Source organism: Odocoileus virginianus, chromosome 15 (genome assembly GCF_023699985.2).
Source record: "Odocoileus virginianus isolate 20LAN1187 ecotype Illinois chromosome 15, Ovbor_1.2, whole genome shotgun sequence".
Lineage (NCBI taxonomy): Eukaryota > Metazoa > Chordata > Mammalia > Artiodactyla > Cervidae > Odocoileus > Odocoileus virginianus.
Window position 1 is genome coordinate 55,341,610 of NC_069688.1, and position 9,311 is coordinate 55,350,920.

General features: G+C 40.7%; 1 long non-coding RNA gene across 3 annotated transcripts; it reads left to right on the top strand.

Annotated features, from left to right (window-relative positions):
- Positions 1 to 375: 375 nt before the first annotated feature.
- On the top strand, positions 376 to 4,027 carry LOC110132990 (uncharacterized). Of its 3 annotated transcripts, none has more exons than XR_002312624.2 (3): positions 376 to 681; positions 2,729 to 2,817; positions 3,641 to 4,027. It is a non-coding gene; the product is annotated as an uncharacterized lncRNA (long non-coding RNA). The 3 variants fall into 3 exon arrangements; XR_002312625.2 differs by having other exon boundaries at positions 3,644 to 4,027; XR_002312626.2 differs by having other exon boundaries at positions 376 to 595.
- The last annotated feature ends 5,284 nt before the right edge of the window (positions 4,028 to 9,311 follow it).

Genomic DNA, 9,311 nt, shown 5'->3' on the forward strand with positions numbered 1-9,311 from the left:
CACCAGAGAAGAAAGAAAAGAGCTCTGCAGATCAACTTTGCCATTCCATTATTAGTAAGATGCATCCTCAACTGCAGAGAGGTTAAAGTGTGAAAAAGAAAGCAAGTCTTGAATTGATCATTGTTACAAAGAGGCACTGTCTCTGTTCTACGGCACAGTTGCACAAGGGAGACAACTTCAATGATTGTCGTGCAGTGAGCTGAGCATCAAGTCACACCAAGGTGGTGCACACACGGACTGCTTCGGTGGCAGAAAGGGGCGGTCTTCACTTCTATCTGAGGGTCTGGGAACCCATCGCAGAAGTGGTGCCCAGCTTTGCCTTAGGATTTCTCCAAATAGGGAAGGGAAGGATAGAATTGGGAAATCTGGGGTGTTTTAAGGGCCATGGTTGCTAATAAGAATGCTATTAATAACCAGCAGTAGCTAACAATAGCTAATCGTTTAGTCTTCACCACGTGTCAGGCACCATGTTTAGGGCTTTCCATGCATAATCCCATTTAATCTTCACAGAAACCCTTTGAGAAAGCACCCTTACGAGGAAGAATCCCAAGGCTCAGGAGGTGAACAGATTCATCTCCTACAGCACAACTAATAGGTAATGTACCAGGATAAGGATCTCTGGCAGCCCAGCTCCCAACTCTCAGGTTTTAACTACACCGCAGAGCCACCTCTGGGAAGCAGGTTAGTCTTAGAACAATGTACTGTACACCAGAAATTTGCTAAGAGAGTAGAATTTCAATGTTCTCTCTCACACACAGAAGGTAAATATGTGAGGTGATGGCTGTGTTGATTAATTAGTTCAGTGGGAAGAATTCTTTCATAACACGTACGTATATCAACTCATCACTTTGTATACTTTTAAGTCTCTTGCTGTTATTTGTCCATTGCTATATTTCTCAATAAAATGGAAAAAAAAAAGAAGAGGATTGGTGATGAGACCTGCTCACCAAGATCACTCTTATCCACTGAGCTCTCCATTTCCTGGGAAAAGCACGTGTGAGGGCTAAGCATTGTCCAACCCAAGGGTTGAAGAGAGACCTTTGGCATAGCAAAGACCTAACTCTGAAGTTGGGCAGAGGATGAGTGATGGGCAGGAGGTTCTGCAAGCGTTGGTGCAAGATTGGGGGCACTCAGTCATTTCAATGAGCAAGTCTTTGCTGAAAGCTCATCTCAGGCAAAGATCTGTGCTGGGCATCCAGAGGACTTTTGAATGAAGTCGTGGACTGAGCATCAAATGTTCCTTGAATGAAATATAACATTGAATTCCTTTGCAGGCCTCTCTTATCCAACCCCTACCCGCTCTGACCTCATCTCCTGCCTCCTCCCTCTTACTCACCATGCGTTAGTCACACCGACCATCTGGCACTTCCTTGAGGGGGCAAATTCCTTCCCCTTCTGTTCCTTTACATGTGCCTCTGCCTGGAAGATTCTCCTATTTCTAACCCCCCTTTTTGGTGTCTGCCCTTTTCTCTTGCTTTAGGTCTCAGTGTTAAGTTGGTCTCCTCCAAGCTGTCCTGTCTGTTATTTTTACACCTGTTAATTTTCTTCCTAGCACTTTCATAGTGTATATTATATCCTTTATTAGTTTGCATCTTTAGGGGCAGAAACCTTGTTCGCTGTTGTGTCCCATCACTGAGCATGGTGCTGGCATGTAGGAGAGGCTCTGTATTTGAATAAGTGAATAGCTTAACTTAGAATCTAATTATGGAGCCAAGATATACATCGATGGCAGAGAAGAGTTAGCTGCTGAACTTTCAATGAATGGAGAGAAAATGTGGGCAGAAAATGTCAAGGAGGTACAAGCATTGAACAGGGTGGGCAGAATCCAAAGACATAGGGATAACCCTGGAGAAGAACCAGCTAGGAGAGAAAATCCAGTCTGTGGGAGAACACAAAAATAGTTTTCTCTTCCCTACAGGTTTGAAGCACCTTCAGTTTCAGTACCTGCAATCCGTCTAGCTTTACTTACCCCGTGCGCCCTCCTCCTACTTACTGGAACATGAGCAAAGGCCACAGTGGCCAGTTGTCCAAACTTCCTTCCCCAGAGTGCTCTGGTGGACTCCCTTGGGGGACCAAACACAACCCTGAGATTGAACTCGCCTATGGCTCAGCTCAGGAATGAGGATGTTTGGGGGAAAACCAGCATGGATGCTGCCTCACCTCATGAAGAGTGATCCCCAGAGTCCGTGGCTCAGAGGGTAAAGAATCAGCCTGCAAAGCAGGAGACCTGGGTTCAGTCCTTGGGTGGGGAAGATCTCTTGGAGAAGGAAATGGCTACCCACTCCAGTATTCTTGCCTGGAAAATTCCATGGACAGAGGAGCCTGGTGGGCTACAATCCATGGAATTGCAAGAGTTGGACACGACTGAGCGACTAACACACAAAGTCCAGAAAGGACCTCAGATGGTCATATTTTAGAAGCCCTTCAAGGAATGTAGACACAGATATAATTCATCAATTATAGTGTCTTCAGTCAGCTATTCTCCCCCACCCCACATCGAGGTCTAATAGAGCATGTTATTTGATTCACTTGCTTAAGAGCTGTACTTGCACAACATTGAATTTCATGAATTTCCACACTGTACATTTTGAAAGTTAAGACTTGTTACCATTTTACACATGTTCTGCCTTATTCATCTTACATGTCTAGAAGGATGTCTGTAAAGCATTAAGTCTTACTTTAATTATTTATTCATGTGTTCACTTCCCCTCACCCCATCCCTATCCAGCACACACTCTGCACAACTTGAGGGCAGGAGACCAGGTCTTATTATCATTGTAACTCTGCTGCCAGCAAAGAATCTTAAACAGTTTCTTGGTAAGTGTTGAATTAAACTGAAGCATTCTAAGACCTTCCAGAAGTTCAGTTCCCTTTTTTAGCAAAGTTGCCTCAATTCACCTGAGCCCAAGGTTGTTTGCCTCTTAACTGTATAATCCAAAATCCGTGTCCTTCTTGTCAAAGACTGTTAAAGGGCAGAGATCTCATTTTAGCTTTAACTGGTCTGTGACTTAATTTGGGAAGCCTCGCCTTACCCACGATTAGACATTATTGAACAAGAATACAGAAAAATGAACTGAAAGTTAAAAATAACTTTCTGCTATAGTGAAATAACAATTTAAAACTCTAAGCAAAACTCTTTGCCACAAACCTCAACCCAGGAATCTAGCTATTTCAGAATTTGTAGGGATTTAATTGCCACATTTCTGCCAAGGACAATACCATGCAATGGAGCTAGGAATGAAGTCATTTGGGCATGTGTTTTCTGGAACTGTGCCGAAATAGTTTTCTTCTTGACATATGCCCAGCTCTTTAAAACAGCTTAGCATTAGTAATGCTCATAGTTTCTTTATAAAATCATGTTTAAAATATAAAGGAAGCGTGGAAAGATGCTCAGAGTAAGGGAAAGGAAAGGAAAGTAAGGAGGAAAGCATTTGTTGAGGATGAGTGAACCCTCAACAAGAGTGCATGATGAAAACTGCTCTGTCAATGACAGCCTTATCCAAAGAGTCAGCCCAGTGATTGACATGACATTTGCCCCCTGAATTAGGACACTCTGAATTTAGCTAAGGATTATCTTCTTTAGGTTCATGCATTATTCAGTTAATCCACAAATGACTATTACTTTTTTTTTATTCCTAAGAAGTAGGCAGAAGCAGTGATGACAACCGTATGCCTTTGCTCATGAAGTTTCCTTCTATCAGTCATTTCACTCCACTACTGTCAAGTCTTTGGAAGGAATTTTGGATGTTCCCTGACTCCAGGTTTAAGGACTGTTCCACCAAAAGGTTATTAAGTAAATGTTTACAGTAATCTTTGCCCACCTTGGACTGTTCCTATCTCTGGTATTTCACCACGATCAGAGTCTAAGATCATTTGGCAAACATTTTAAGGAAATAAAAGGTATGAAAATCCCTTTATTGAGGTCAGAACTATGGAGTTACGGAGATACTTGGTAGACTCCCCAGCAGCTGAGAACAGTCAGCTAGAAAGTGATGCAGAAATTCATAAACCATATTAAAAGTTTTGGTGCCCTGGAAAAAGCTCTGAAATGTTCCAATCATTAAATTACTCAACTGAAATCACTTTCAGATGAGCAAATGCAGAACAAACCCAGGCTTTTAAACCACATCATATGTTCCAAAAGTAAAATGGAAAACAATAAAGCAGAGTGGTCTGTTCCTACTCCCACCTGTTTATGCAGGTGATTTCAGATTTAATACAAAGACATCTCCAGTACGTCTGCCCTCAGAGCCAAATATGTAAAAATAATAAGCTTGGGCTACTGACTCAAAGGAGTTTAATCTTTAAATGGTTCTGCCAATTAGAGTGGTTGATGTCAGGACACTTAATACGTGCTAGATTTCAGTAATGTTCATTTCAGTGATATACAAACACACGGATAAATAATATCTGTGGTGAGAATAAGGTGAAAACTCTTGGCAGAGTAAGTATCCCTATGAAAGAATAAAAACAGAGGCCAAAAAATAAGACAAAATCTTGCAGACTAAAGTGCTGACAAAAGTCAGAGAAGAAAATCATAAAAAGGAGTAAGTGGTTGACAAGCTCAACTGTAGTGAGATGCCTTGGACTGATCAGTGTCAAGCAAATTTAATAACAACCTGGTGATCTGGAAGATGATAGTTTCAATTTGCATGCAAGATAAATTAAGTAGATGTTGCCTCCAACTCCCTATGCATTCCCTGGTATCATCCCCTTAACAAGAGTGTGGGTGGGGTTTAGTGACGGAATACTAGTGAATAGAGTCTGGAAGAAGTGACGGGTGTCACTTCTGATATTAGGTAAGAGAAAGACTGTGGTTTCTCTCTTGGGCTGCCCTCTCATTCTCACTCTCTGATTTGCTTGCTCTGTGGAAGCCGGCTGCCACCCTGGAGCTGTCCTAAGGAGACAGTCATGTGACAAAAACCCTCCTGTTTCTGGGTGATAGCCAGGGTGAACCCGAGGCCTGCCAGCAGCCATGGGCATCCAAGCACATTCCTATAGTCATTTACTGTGTTAGGAATATGTATTAATAGACATGGATTGCTTTCATTTATCTCAAGAAGTACTACTGTGCTATTAATATTACTGAAAATCACATTGCAGCCATTCCCCGACCTAACAGCAAAGAGTGATGGCCCTATGGGCTTAAGGATAAACGTGCAAGATAGCCTTTCTCAATGACCGAGCAAAGAAGATAGATGTCCTTTCACATTCAATTTACTCTTTAGTCTCCTAATTCATGGTTTCACTTACCATTTCAAGGTCTGTTTAGAAAATTCCAATCTGTTTTGACTCGATAGACAAAAATAGATGACTAAGAGCCAAAACAAAATATTTCAGAAACTGTGATCTTTTAAAATAAGGTTTATTTTTAAGTCACTTTCTCTTTTGAAAAAAGATAACCTGAAGGAAAACAGTTTAACAGAACCGATTAACACAGCCATTTGGATGTGGTTATTTTGATTTAGGAAGTGTTTTGATGTAACTGTTTTGATCCCAGTATTCCGATGAAAATGAAAAATGCTGTTTATTTTTAAAAATTTCCAAGTGATATGCCCAGTAAATTAGTGGATCTTTCTGTCCTGACCCTCCCTCATCCTGGATCACTCTGATCTTAATTTCTAGGTAGTAGTTGATGATGAGATGAAACTTAGGGGTTTGGTAAAGATGACAATTTCAGAGTACTATAGAATGATATTTAAAATGTAAAATTTTAGTGGCACAATTTGGGGGGATATTCAAATAATCTGATTATCAATATGGCCATTGCAAATTGTTAAGTACTTGGGGGTATATTATTTTTGCTAATATCTCTTTGCTTATGTGACCTTACTCAAAATGTGTAATATCCACTAATATAACTTATGTAAATGTTTTCCAGATTTAAACGTAGATGGATAGCAGTTACATGAAGTGCTCTCTGGAATGCACTATAATGTAATGGTTAAGAATATAAGATAATATACTCTATAATATAGTATATAATACTATACACTATTTTAATCCTCTATAATAAAATATATAATATTAGCATAAACCACTCTGTAATATAGTGGTTAAGAATTCAAGATAATATAATCCTATATTATACTAGTAGTATTGTTATCAGAAATGTGTATGTTTAAGTTGAATCTAGGAAGGCAATTCCATTGATAACATCATAAGCTGATAAAATATAGATGAGAATTATTAGGATTTCCCTGGTGGTCCAGTGGTTAAGATTCCATGCTTCCCCTGTGGGGGGACATGGTTTTGTTCCCTGGTTGGGAAGCTAAGGTCCTACAGGCTCACATGCCATGTGATGTGGCCAAAAACAAAAAAGAACTATGTAAAGTTGTTAATATTAGGAATTTCCAAACATGGTTGCATATTAAGAACCATCTAGAAAAATTTCACCTTCCTGTGAAGCTTAAGGAGAAAAATTTCACTTTTCCTGTGAAGAGTAAGGAGGTTTGGATTTAACTTCAGACCATAAACAACTAGAAAATAGGGTAAAATAGATGAAACAGTTGTTTTCATGCATTGGACAACAGGTAGCACATTGATTCTTGAGAGAAGTAAAAGAGATAAGATGAGCCCTGTGAATCCCCCAACCTTCTGCCCACAGGCAATTTATGGATCAGTAATATGGCAGGAGGGAATCTAGAGACTTGCTGAGTTGAAGAGATAGAGACAAAGTTTGGCGGAGACGGAGGTGGCTGAGCTTATGGGACAGACTTCCAGAAAGGAGGGAGTAACACAGAAAAAGAACTTACTTGTGTAGGGATTCCTTTGAGTCTCTGCTGAGTACTATGCTGTATAAAGTGTGAAATTCCACAAGCCTGCGTACAGAATGACCAGAGTTATAAACTGAATAATTCCCAAAGCTCACACAGGGAGGGAAAAATTTGAAATCTGGTCAGTCAGTCTGATGAATCCTTTACATCATCAGCAACATTCGGTAGAGGGCCCAGAAGAATCACATCATAGTAACAGGACTCTATTACTTTGGAGTGGCTAGACTACCCTAGCTTCCCTGGTGGCGCAGCAGTGAAGAATCTGCTTGCAATGCAGAAGATGCAATAGACAGGGGTTTGATTCATGGTCAGCAAGATCCCCTGCAGAAGGAAATGGAAACCTACTCCAGTATTCTTGCCTGGAAAATCCCATGGCCTGAGGAACCTGGCGGGCTACAGTCCATCTAAGGGGTCGCAAAGAGTCGGACACAGTAGAGTACACACACACACACACACACACACACACACAGAGTTATATTAGAAAAGATGGCCAAAATTGCTGATCTAAAATCTCACCTTAAAAAACGAGATGAAGAGTAAGTTAAACCCAAAGTAAACAGAAAAAAGAAATAATAAAAAGCCAAAAACTTAAAAAAAGTAGCTAAAATCAGTTCGTGTAAAAGCTGATTCTTTGAAAAGATCACTGGTCAAAAAGGGAGAGAGACACACACACAGAGACACAGGGAGAAGACACACATTACCAACATCAGAAAGGAAGGGAGAAATATCACTGTAGATCTTGCAGACGTTAAACTGAGGTTACGGACAACTTTATGCCAGCAAACTAAAAAATTTAGACAAAATGGACAAATTCTTGAAAGACTCAAATTATCAAAACTGACTCAGGAATGAATATCTGATTCGTATGGAGTCACCCGAGCACTGATTCACTGCATGTTATTGAAAACCATTGGTTTTGATTAGATTTTATCTAAATACATCAGTGGACCAAAATTATAGAAGATTTGAGCAGGGTTGTTTGTTTTTGTTGTTTTAGACACTAGGTCGTGTCCTACTTTTTTCGAGTAGGGCTGTAGCCTACCAGGTTCCTCTGTCCATGGGTTTTCCAGGCAATAATACTGAAGTGAATTGCCATTTCCTTCTCCAGGGGATCTTCCTGACCCAGGGATCAAACCCATGTTTCCTGAGTCTCCTGCATTGGCAGACAGATTCTTTACCTCTGAGTGAATATGGAAAGCCAGAATTAGGGTGTCCAAATAAAGTCAAACCCATTAAACAATAAAATATGCAACAGCAATTGAACACTGCACCACCAAACACATCTCCAGATAGTTTCCATGGAGTTGCTGAATGGCCTGAGTCAATTGTCTAGGAGTTTTACAAACCTAGCCTTCAAGATTTAGATGTGAAGACACTGCGTTGGCTTACTTGACAGCCATTCCCAATCCCCTTCTCTCTTGCTTATTTTCTAAGCCTTCTTTGCAGCTAGATGAAGGTGGCCAAATGCACCAACCTGGCAAGAATTATAAGCAGATATCTGCTAAAGAGTGGGGGAATTACCTTGATAAAAGGTGAAAAAGTTCAGCAGCTCTCTTGCAAATAAGAAAATGGCAGGGACAGTAGTCCTAACATCTTTTAGCTGTTGAATTGGTAATGGAAATAATGGGCTTCTTATGGATTTTTTTACTATTGATATGTAAGAAAAAAACCCCTCTTTATTTAAACAGTCCATATTGAGCTTTCATTTACTTGCAACTGAGCAGTCTTAACAGAAGACTTGCTGTTACTATTTAGTTGCTAAGTTGTGTCCGACTCTTTCGCGACCTGATGGACTGTAGCCTGCCAGGCTCCTCTGACCATGGAATTCCCCAGGCAAGACTCCTGGAGTGGATTGCCATTTCCTTCTCCAGGGGATCTTGCTGACCCATGGATCAAACCCATGTCTATCGCATCTTGTGCATTGGCAGGTGGATTCTTTACTGCTGAGCCACCAAGGAAGCCCAAGAGAAGACTAGGGCACCTTTAAATACCCCCCATAACCAAGGAAACAACGAAGACAGAAGGGGACTGTCATTCAACTCTTCCCTTGATTGGCTGTAAAATCTTAGAACCATTCCTTAGCATCAGTGAGCCTGAGTTTTGACACCAGCAGATTAGCAGCAACAATAATAGCTATGTAGTAAAAACAGTGCTGAGAGAAGAAATAAACGAGAGGCTTCAGAATCCCTTTTGGCCACTGGAAAGACACTATACCAGGACAGGAAGTTTCTACACATCAGAATGGCTAAATCAAGACTGAGATTCTCCATGTGGCATAATGAAACTTGATTAAGCCTCAGTTGTAGCGTGAAGAAGAGTATTGAGGTTTTTTTAGAGGTACATATGCTAACAAGGAGTCAGCTCCTAAGGGGATCGGGAAAAGTAAATGAAGTCGCATTCAATGTTTCCCCAACAGAAGCCTGTGACAATATTTCATATGAAGGAATCTTTGCCTCTATGATTCACTGCAAATCCCATGACTCATGTTTCTTTTTACATGAAAAACCACCAAGGTTCCCCCCAGAATAACTCCCT